Source organism: Pseudophryne corroboree, chromosome 12 (assembly GCF_028390025.1).
Source record: "Pseudophryne corroboree isolate aPseCor3 chromosome 12, aPseCor3.hap2, whole genome shotgun sequence".
Classification (NCBI taxonomy): Eukaryota; Metazoa; Chordata; class Amphibia; order Anura; family Myobatrachidae; genus Pseudophryne; species Pseudophryne corroboree.
This window is the reverse complement of record NC_086455.1, coordinates 139813340-139825442: the sequence shown is the minus strand read 5'-3', so window position 1 is coordinate 139825442 and position 12103 is coordinate 139813340. Positions and strand designations below refer to the sequence as shown.

The 12103-nt window shown below is 44.3% G+C and overlaps 1 long non-coding RNA gene across 1 annotated transcript in view; it reads right to left on the bottom strand.

Moving 5' to 3' along the window:
- LOC134980490 (uncharacterized) overlaps positions 1 to 11876 on the bottom strand; it is an 86980-nt gene extending 75104 nt beyond the window's left edge. Inside the window, exons 1-2 of the long non-coding RNA XR_010190414.1 lie at positions 11824 to 11876; positions 9954 to 10049 (exon numbers count right to left, since the gene is read on the bottom strand). This is a non-coding gene — a long non-coding RNA (uncharacterized LOC134980490). The remainder of the gene's footprint in view (positions 1 to 9953; positions 10050 to 11823) is intronic.
- Positions 11877 to 12103: the final 227 nt, after the last annotated feature.

Here is a 12103-nt window from a genome sequence, read left to right as displayed (position 1 = left end):
AGCTCAAAGACCCGGTGCTGGCTGTTAAAATATAGGGAACCCCTACACATTTTTTCCCTGTATTTTAGCAACCAGGACCGGCTCAAAGAGCCATGGGCTGATTATGCTTTTGTGGGGGACCTGCACGTCTTTTCATTATTATTTTTTTAACTCTTTCGTTACTCTTACAGACAGAAGCATGCACTGATCTCACTGATCTGTGCATGCTTCTAGCTAAGTGCATAAAGTAACGAAAACATGTACTGTACTAAAAAAACAAAAACCTTATGTTTTCATTACTAAAAATCGCATGTTTTTTTTACTAAAAATAGTAAATTGCCTGCGATTTCTGTTTTAACCCTAAAAATCGCAACCTCAAACATACTGTAGCTCATTTTATTTTAGTAGCAGGTTTCTCTCACAAAGACTCTGCAGTCAGACAGCCTCGTAACATTCTCATACAATTGAAATCATTAATTAGCCTTCTGCCAACAGACCCTAAGACCAGAACTAGGCCTAATGCATGGAGCCCACCCACTCTTCTCAAATCCATACCACAGGAATCCTTATCTGTCTTTTAATAAAAGCTGTTAGTAACACAACTAAACACTTTCCTGGGGTTTTAATATGCATAGGTCAAAACCCTGAGGAAAATATACATGCCTTTAAAAACTATTCGTGTTCCCTTTACACAAAATATACACTATAATATAAACATACTGTAGTATAAGTATATGCTTATACCTACTTTTGGGCAAATATCTATCTATAAACAGGTATGCCCTTATCTTCCACCAATGATGTTCAATCAGCTGCACCTCTAGAACGATCCCCTGTTGGCAAGGATCACACACAAAAAAACCCCCACTAAAACAAAGTCAGAGGGTGCTAAACATATATTTTTGTATTAAACTATGAGAGGATAGAATCCACTAAAGTCCTTAAAGTACTAGACTCCTTTTTTCCCTTCTAGATTTCCACAATGTTGAAGAGGTTAAACTCCATTTTCCTCCTGGATCCCTACAGTATTAAGTTGTTCCAAATAATGTTCCTAAAAGGTAGACCCTCTCACCAAAGATTTCACCCAACATTGATGGCCCGAATGCCTAATTAGTATAGAGAAAACAGAATACACAATTTTTTATTTTTTTTTATAAAATAGGTAGCAGGTAATTCCACAATGGCCAGATAAGCAGTTGTTAAATTCCACCTATACCCTTACAGGTATGAGCTCATTAGGCAGTTGACCCTCTACTGGCTATGTGGGCATTCCACACCAACTACCTTACACGGTTCATCCAGAGGACTTCAGGGATAAATGTCATCACAATAGGTTGATGTAAATTTGCATTATACTGTATGTAAAACATCCCCAAAAGGTCCATACCATAGGATGTTTGAGAATATGAAAGATATTCATGGATATAAAAATATTTTATTCCAAACAGATATCAGTCCTCCGATACATCTGTATGGCCTATTAGGGAACAATTAAAGATAAAATCTTTGTTCCAGATGGATAGTTCACCGATTGATTTCCAACTACGTCTGCAAGAAAACAAAAAAATAATAATGGAAAATCTTCCAAGGGAGTGTGCGAGTTCCTCCAACAATGGTGCAGCACCATTGTTGGAGGAACTCACACACCGTACTTTAGCAAATACAGAAAGTAGCTTGGAAAACAGACTTAGTACTTAGATAAACAGATATACTCAAATAACCCAGCACCAAAGTCTCTTGAGTTCGCTCTGCTATCTCCAGCCATGATTCCTAGAATGGCTATTCAGTCAGTCCCTGGCACTAATCACACTCTGGCCTACTCACTGGCTGATATCCAGCATCAGTGCTCAGAACACTGGGCAGATAAGAGTTTTAAACTCTTCCTGTTCTTTGGTGATGATTCCCAGCTGACTGAGCAACCTGGAAAACTTGTAGTTCCAAACTTCAATTGCTACTGCAGAGTGCACAGTCTTTGCTTTACTCTTTTTTTGGAGGGAGCTGATCCCACAGGAATGTTGGCAATTCAGGTGAGAGACAACCCTCTCACCATCTTTTCACTTTTTCAAGCTTGGGGGAAGTGCAAATTTTCCTTTGTGATGCCAGAAACCATTCAGCTTTCCAGGTGTGTCTTTGTCATATACGATGAATGTGGTGCATTCTGGCAGAGAACACCCACCATCCTTTTCCTGCTTACACTGGGTTTTAATCTTCCTCACTATTCCGCAGACAATGTATCCCTCCAAGGAACAGTGAGAGAACCAAGAGACCCAGCCAGGGGTAGAGGAAGTGACCCTGCCTCTTGTCAGGGTTTAATCAAGTTAATGGTATATTTGACATGGTCATTTACCGGCCCTACAGGTTCCACCACCTCATAGGGGCCATGCCAATGGTCAAACAACCTGGTCCCTTGTGTTGGTACTAACACTAAAACTTGGTCCCCTGGATGGAACCTATGCTGAAGCATTATAGGCTCACTTTTGCAACTTTGAGCCTCTATCAGATTGTCCCGAACAATAGGACCTATTTTATATAGTTGATGATATGTCATAACAAATTCCACAACATTTGCTTCCTCTATCTTCTGCTGTACCCAGCCTTCTTTCAATGGGGGTAATTCCAAGTTGATCGCAGCAGGAATTTTGTTAGCAGCTGGGCAAAACCATGTGCACTGCGCGGGGAAGGGGGGGGGGGGGTAGGGCAGATGTAACATGTGCAGCAAGAGTTAGATTTGGGTGGGTTATTTTGTTTCTGTGCAGGGTAAATACTGGCTGCTTTATTTTTACACTGCAAATCAGATTGCAGATTGAACACTCCAAACCCAAATCTAACTCTCTCTGCACATGTTAGATCTGCCTCCCCTGCAGTGCACATGGTTTTGCCCAACTGCTAACAAAATTCCTGCTGCGATCAACTTGGAATTACCCCCAATATGTCCAAAATGCCTCTAGGCTGTCTCCCAATGCAAAGCTCGAAAGAACTGAATCCTGTTGAAGATATCATATAGAAAACATGAGGTAAGGGAGTACCTCATCCCACTACCATTTGTTATCCAGGACAGCCCAGCAAATCATATACTGTAAGGTCTCTGTCTGTGTGTAGTAGACTGAGGTATGAAGGCGAGATATTTCCAACCTCTTACATAACTCTGACATTATCTGGGACATGAACGGAGTCTTTTGATATGTAAGGATTTCCTAAGGAAATCAGAGTCGATAAAAGAGAAGTGGCAATTCCTTGGCAATGATAGATGCCTTGGTATTCTGCAGGGGAACCTATTTTAGATAACAAGTGACATAGTCCAAGAATACCAGAACATATTGGTTGCCTCTTTTTAATTTCTCCAATGGACCCACTAGAGCCAATGCTATGTGGTCAAATGGTACTTCAATAACAGGCATTGGGACCAGAGGCGTACATAAATGGGGTCTTGGACCGGTGCTCTGGCATACAGGACACTATTGGTAGTACTTAACTTCGGCCATGACTCTGGGCCAAAAGTACTGGAGCAGGAAATGATCTAGGGTCTTTTCCTCTCCAAGATTACCTCCCCAAAGATGGGTGTGAGCAGCTCATAATACTAGTGGGATATGCACCCTGGGCACCAATAATTGCTCAACTTTTTTCTGTTGTTCCTTCCTAACCCTATATGGTAGGTCTGTCATGAGGATAAAATATGTAGTGTCATCCAGTGGGTACATGCTTTTTGCCACGCCATTGACCTCATCGAGATGGGCTTATTCTGACATGGATTCCTGTGAAGGTTCCTCCCCCAAGAGGACTGGTTGTCTTAACACACCGCTCTTCACCTTGTGAGGTAGGGTATTAGAGATTGTATTCCTTTTCTGTCCCTGAGGTGCCTTTAAAAGCTCAGTGGACCATGGGAAGTTGTGTCCCAATATCATTGGGTAAGGGAGCTTAGACCTAACTGCAGCTACTACCTCATAAGTGCACCCTTTTTAGGTGAGACTAACTTGCACATGGGAAAAATTCCATCCATCCCTGTACACATAATACTGATACTTTCTTTACTGGCCTGGGTAAGACAGCCTCTGAAATCAGGGTTAGCTCACTCCCTGAATCAATTATAGCTGGTAGTTCTTGACTACCTAACAAAACAGACTCCCACAGTAATGGGGGTCTAGAGACCAGGGGAATTATTGTAGAGAAAGCAGGATATATAGTGTACATGTTGGCGATACCAAACTCCATGGGCTCTGTTTTCTTTGGACAGACCCGTCTTGCATGACCTGGCTCCCCACATTCATAGCAGATAACCACAGGATTTGCAGCAATGTCTCCTTGAATAGGGGATGCAGTTAGAGTCATAGGTCAGCGGGGTACCAACTTGATGAGACGCCCAGTCCCTGGTCTCTTTTCTGGCAATTTTGCCATATTTCCTGTGGTTTCATACTGTTCTAATGCAGCAACTAATTACTCCACCAGGTTTTGTGGATCAGCATGTACGACCCAGCACTGCATATATTGACTAGGGTCTTTATGCACTGGTCAACAAGCACTGCCTCTACAATCTCTGCAGCAATGCGGACCTCTGGTGGGAACCACCTCTGCCCCTGTATGGTGAGTTCTGCCACTTGCTTCCGTTTAGGGAACCCAGGTAGTAGGACCTATTCATGAAAGTGCTGTGCCTTCCCTGCTAGAGTGAGTCCTGACCGGGCCAAAATGTCAGTTTTGACTAAATTATACTTCTCTACATCAACATATGCTTTTTGTGCCTGACCCAAGAGGTAGGGGGCAAGTGTATAAGCCCAAGAGGGGAGAGGCTGGCCATTTTAAACAATTTGCCACCCTCTCAAATATTAGCATTTATGCCTTTGGGTCACCTGAGGCAACCATTTTCTTTAAATGCCATGCAGCTTTCATTTTCACTGACTGGGCCATGAGCTGCAACATTTTCTCTTCTGAAAGCCAGTATTTTTACCAAAAATAAATAAAAAAAACACAAATGTATAGTTCACTTTCACAGCTTCTCAACAAAGTTTGATCTCGCTTTCAGTAATGCAATATAGTCACAGAGTATAACATGTCATTTCTTAACCATTGGAGTGACCAGATTATCCCTTTTACCTGTGACGCTCATGGATTACTGGACGGCGGCGTTAAGCCGTCATTTAGGGGGCGTGGTCCAGCCAATGCAGGCATGGCCGGACCATTGGGGAGACGGGCTGCGGCAGCTGCGTGATGTCTGCGGCCAGTGGCAGCGACGAACAACTCCCGGCCAGCCGCAGGAGCTGCTCTGGCCGGGAATTACTCCACAAATACAAAAGCATCGCCGCTGTGCGATGTATTTGTGTGGAGGGGAGGGCCGGACTGACATGTGGGGTGGACTAGCCCTGTGCTGGGCGTCCCCCCACATGTCAGGGAAGATTTAGCACAGCTTTAGATTTAGCACAGCTACGATCAACTCAGAATGACCCCCCATGTGCACTGCAGGGGGGCAGATATAAAGGCCCGTACACACTGGTCGATATATCGGCCGTTCTCCTGAATGGCTGATATATCGCGGGACCGTCGGCCAGTTTGTACGGCCGATACGTCTGTGAACTCCGTCGTTCACAGACGTATCGCGTCTGCCCCGCAGCACAGCCGACGGCCAATATATCTACCGATATATTGGCGCGTCGCTGTGTATGTACGGGGCAGTCGGCCGCCCGCCCGTACACATGCTGCTGCGGCCGGCGGTGATTGACAGATGAACTGGGCGGGCGTGTGTACACGCCCGCCCAGTTCATGACGTCAGTCCCCGACGGATCGGGCAGTGTGTATGCTCAACACACTGCCCGATCCGTCCATAGATAGATATATCTGCAGATCAATTGATCTGCAGATATATCTATTAGTGTGTACCCACCTTAACATGTGCAGAGAGAGTTAGATTTGGGTGGGTTATTTTGTTTCTGTGCAGGGTAAATACTGGCTGCTTTATTTTTACACTGCAATTTAGATTTCGGTCTGAACACACCCCACCCAAATCTAAAGGTGGGTACACACTAGTAGATATATCTGCAGATCAATTGATCTGCAGATATATCTATGTACGGATCGGGCAGTGTGCTGTGCATACACATTGCCCGATCCGTCGGGGGACTGACGTCATGAACTGGGCGGGCGGGCGTGCGCCCGCCTAGTTCACCTGTCAATCACCGCCGGCCGCCGCAGCATGTGTACGGGCGGTCGGACGACCGCCCCGTACACACACAGCGATGCGCCAATATATCGTTAGATATATTGGCCGTCGGCTGTGCTGCGCGGCCGACGCGATACGTCTGTGAACGACGGAGTTCACAGACGTATCAGCCGTACACACTGGCCGACGGTCCCGCGATATATCGGCCGTTCAAGAGAACGGCCGATATATCGACCAGTGTGTACGGCCTTAACTCTCTCTGCACATGTTATATCTGCCCCCTGCAGTGCACATGGCTTTGCCCAACTGCTAACAAATTTGCTGCTGCGATCAACTCTGAATTAGGGTGGTCATTCCGAGTTGATCGCTCGCTAGCAGTTTTTAGCAGCCGTGCAAACGATATGCCGCCGCCCACTGGGAGTGTATTTTAGCTTAGCAGAAGTGCGAAAGAAGGGATCGCAGAGCGGCGACAAAATTTTTTTGTGCAGTTTCAGAGTAGCTTCAAACCTACTCAGACCGTTCAATTCCTGATTTGACGTCACGAACACGCCCTGCGTTCGCCCAGCCACGCCTGCGTTTTTCCTGGCATGCCTGCGTTTTTCCGATCACTTCCTGAAAACGGTCAGTTGACAGCCAGAAACGCCCTCTGCCTGTCAATTACTCTGCGGCTGCCTGTGCCACTGAAAAGCATCGCTAGACCCTGTGTAAAACTACATCGTTCGTTGTAATAGTACGCCACGCGTGCGCATTGTGCCGCATGCGCAGAAGTGCCTTTTTTTTGCCTCATCGCTGCACAGCGAACGAATGCAGCTAGCGATCAACTCGGAATGACCACCTAGGTCCTGACTCTGCAGCCACTGAGAAAAAGCTGAAGCCACTGCATCATAGCATTTCGTATACAATGCAATGTTATGATGCAGTGGCTGCAGCTTTTTGTCACGTTGGTATACATTGAAGGCACTAAGGAGGGAAAGTTAGGGTTAGGCTGTGGAAAGGGGAGGTTAGGTTTAGGCTGCAGTAAGGGAGGCTAGGGGAGGGAGATACCTCGCCCCTCTCTGGATCGTGACCATCAGGATGCCGGCGGTCACAATACCAATGCCGGCTGCTGGTCATGCATACTGATCCCCTCACGCCAAGTTCTATTGTGCTTCATATATAGATTCAGACTCAGGGGTCTATTTACTAAGCCTTGTATGGCAATAAAGCGAATGGAGATAAAGTACCAGCCAATCAGCTCCTAACTGTCATTTTTCAAACACAGCCTGTGACATTGCATTTAGGAGCCGATTGGCTTTGACTTTATCTTTGTCGACTTTATCCCCATCCAAGGCTTAGTAAATAGACCCCTGAGTCACACACAGATATACAAGTGCTGCATATAAAATTAATCAGTGTAGTCTTGCAAATCAGTTTTGTCACATATGATTCAGACCAGACTAAGACACACATTCAGGCAAAAAAGTTGCTACACCATTCACTGTGGCTTGTTACAGATTCCTTGTGCAGCATAGCGTATTGAGGCCAGGTATATGCAGACATAGTATAAAAATGATATATATTGCAGATGGTGGTGGTACGGGGCGTTGCATCCAAAAAAACTGACACAAGACAGATGATAGATCCCAATATGCAAATAATGTCCACAAAGATAGTTACTTGTATACTCCCGTTAACATGGCGACTGCTTTACTCCAAATGGCTTTTGTTCAGTTGAAAAAGTAGTGCGAACAGCACCTCCTAGTGTAATATGTAGTGATTATGATGAGTACCCATCACCAGCTCAGAGCACCCTAAAAATTGAAGTGTACCATATAAGGTGGACACTTCCACCTTTTATATCGCGGGTGCTTTGACTTAGAGGTGGTTTCAATAGTCTTGATGGCTTTTCCAATGATGACTCCCACAATCTGTCAGTCCCACACAATTTCTCATATAGGGAGAGAAAGAGCAGGCCACAGATAGTGTAATACAGTATGACAGTATTTACTAATATCAATGCCTGTACATTTATAAAAACAAAGATAGCTTATCTGAGATTTCCTTTTAGTCCCAGTTAGGAAGAGTAGAGAATAAGCGGAGATGTACTAAGCACAGTGATAAAAGTGGAGAAGTGAGCCAGTGGAGAAGTTGCCCATGGTAACAAATCAGCATTGAAATAGCATTGAAATTTGCATAAAAGTATACAGAGCAGCTGATTGGTTGCCACGGGCAACTTCTTCACTGGCTCACTTTTATCACTGCTTAGTACATCTCCCCCTAAGGCCCAGATTTATCAAGACTTGGAGAGTGATCATTTGCACAGTGATAAAGTACCAGCCAATCAGCTCCTAACTGCCATGTTACAGGCTGTGTTTGAAAAATGACAGTTAGGAGCTGTTTGTTTGATACTTTATGACCATGCAATTTATAACTCTCCAGGGCTTGATAAATCTGGGCCCCTGCCATTTCCACTCAATACATGTTGTCCCTTTTGCATCAAAGCTGGACTTCATCAGAAGTGTAGTGCCTAGTTGTCCTTATGCTGTATATATACCCAGTTCAATTGCTTAAAGAGGGGGTTAGTGCGTGTTACAGGGAGACTGCTTTGTGACCGGTTATACTCCCTGCCCATGTGTGCGCAGACCCTTGCATTCACGTGATTCATCCTGTGAATGGGAGTTATCCACAGAATGTAAACAGGAAGTGCAGGGTTTGCACAGGAAGTGATGATAGTTTGGTTTGGACAGTACATACACACACCCCTTCATTAAGCAATTGAACTGGGTATATATGCAGCATAAGGACAACTAGGCACTACACTCCTGTGCTCGTAGTAGCAGTAACATAGAAACATAGACTTGGATGGCAGATGAGAACCACTTGGTCCATCTATTCTGCCCATGTATATGCACACTTTTACACACAAGGGTTTACCTACAGATTTAGGCACGCACATCTAACAAACGTGCACTATCAGCACGACTAAGTGCTCCCACATCTAGCCGTGCAGCGTAAACAGACACTCCCATTCATGTAAATGGGTCACGTGTGTGTCTATGACACATGCACGCCCCAGATGCTCCCAATGTCGTGCCACAGGACAGATGTAGTCATGATGAGTGTGGCTACATCTGTACCAGTATATTATTGATTTGCGGGAGGAAACCAGAATACCAACGCAAGTATGGGGAGAATATATACAAACCCACGCAAGTACTCCACACAGACCATAGGATCATGGTGAGACTCAAGCCTGTGACCTCAGTGCTGTGAGGCAGTAATGCTAACCATTACACCATCCGTACTACCAGTATAATAAATATATATATATATATATATATATATATATACACATACACACACACACACACACACACACATATACAGGTTGAGTATCCCTTATCTAATATGCTTGGGACCAGAGGTATTTTAGATATGGGATTTTTCCGTATTTTGGAATAATTGCATACTATAATGAGATATCATGGCGATGGGACCCAAGTCTAAGCACAGAAGGCATTTGTTTCATATACACCTTATACACGCAGCCTAAAGGTCATTTAAAACAATATTTTTAATAACTTTGTGTATTAAACAAAGTTTGTGTACATTGAGCCATCAAAAAACAAAGGTTTCACTATCTCACTTAAAAAAAGTCTGTATTTTGAAATATTCCGTATTTCGGAATATATATATATATATATATATATATATATATATAGTAGGATGGAGGTGCGGCACTCACGGCTTCCAATAACGGACACAACGCGGTCACGTCTATGTAGTAACGTTTCAGTGCCCCAGCACTGTCGTCAGACTTTATTGAAGAGTAAAAGCATAATGTACATACCTTTATAGCAAGTGAACTAAAACAGTGAAACCACGCCGGACGCCGGGATCGGGACAAAGCACCCGCCCAGCGGCAGCAGATGATGACATCATAAACCTAAACACCAATAAGCAAACACCATTACCACCACATCACCATGGTGATATTAAAAACAGGAAATAAGCGGAGATAATACAAAAGCATGATACATAATGGATATAATAGCATAAATGACACAAAAAGAGTCAATATAATAGACAAGCATTGTCACACAAGCTAATAAATCAATGCATAAAAAATACAAATAGAGCAACACATAGAGCCAGGACCAAATGCATTATCAATAGAAACAAGCATATGAAATACCGTCATTCAGACCTTTAGGAGCTAAAACTCCCAAACGCATAATCCATCGGGTCTCACATTGTAATAGTTTGCGTGATCGATCACCCCCTCTAATAGAGGAAGGGACCTGATCGATCATACGATAACGCAAACTATTAAGGGGATGACGAAGCTCGACAAAATGCCGAGCAACTGGTTGATCAGAACAACCGCTTTTCAATGCATTCCTAATTACTGAACGGTGTACAGACATCCGTTCTTTAAATTTACGTTCGGTCTTTCCCACGTAGCTAAGGCCACATGGGCAAATAAGTTGGTAGACAACAAAGGTAGAATTACATGTTAACAGATGATTAATAAAAATAGTCTTTCCCGTATGAGGATGTGCAAAACTGTTACCAGCCAAAAGAAATTGGCAGGTAACGCATGTGCAACGTACACAGCCAGTCTGTTGTAAAGTGGGAAGTTTTTTAGCAACATCAGATTTCACTATTATATTATATATACATATTATATATATATGAGAGAAAAGTGTACAGGTGCGCTGGTGATGATTAGGTGAAGGTGTTCAGTTCACAGTAAATGAATCTCTGTGCTGTTGCACTGGTGTGCCTAACACCGCTGCAGATCTCCCAAGCCGCTCAGGACTCCTTGAGCAAGTGTAACTGGAAAGAAAAATCAGGAGAACGCGCCCATAGTGCAGATAAATTTATTTCAAAACAACGGGTAACAATGGACATTTCATATATAATGAGACACCCGTACCCTATGAGACCCACTCTTTGGGCCAGTTTTAACACATGTCAGAATGAACCAGGCAACACACCAGACCTGCTGACATCAGAGACCGGACCAAGCACCGTGCCGGAGACGACCAACCCGTCAGGTCACTCGCAGGGATGCAGCCGAATTGTGTGAGCCAGGAGTAGGAGAACGCACGTCTGGTTGGCCCCGCCTCTACGCGTTTCGTAGTTACTTCGTCAGGAGGTAGTAACTGACGAAGTAACTACGAAACGCGTAGAGGCGGGGCCTGACAGACGTGTGTTCTCCTACTCCCCGGCTCACACAATTCGGCTGCATCCCTGCGAGTGACCTGACGGGTTTTTCGTCTCCGGCACGGTGCTTGGTCCGGTCTCTGATGACAGCAGGTCTGGTGTGTTGCCTGGTTCATTCTGACATGTGTTAAAACTGGCCCAAAGAGTGGGTCTCATAGGGTACGGGTCTCTCATGAAATGTCCATTGTTACCCGTTGTTTTGAAATAAATTTATCTGCACTATGGGCGCGTTCTCCTGATTTTTCTTTCCATATAAGCAGGGTTAGGGGAAACAGGTATTGTCTCCTGGGGTATATAGTAGTGCATAGCAGCTGCAAGATCACACAAGTTTAAGATTTCTGGTGCCATTGACCTTATTTTTTCCCCTCATTTTATTAAGCAGAAAAATAAAATAAACTATCAAAATAGACACCTTACTTATACGGCAATAACAAAACATACCTGACTATCCACTACAAACACATTTGAAAGTTTCAGCAAGTGTAACTCACATGTACAAGGTACCATGTTTCTCTCACAGAGACTCTGCGGTTTCTTTTCCCCCAGGCAGTGGTAAGGAAAAAGACCAGGCTGACAGTCTTTAAACACCCTCATGCAGGTGAAATCACTAATAAGCCTGCTCTAAGGCTAAAAGCCCTAAGACCCGAACTGGGCCTAATGGAGCCCATCCTCACTCTCCATCCGTAACCACAGGAACCCTTAGCCAGCTATTACCAAAGCCCAAAAGCTCTTAGTAACATCATTGAAACAATTTCCTGGGGTTTTAAAACA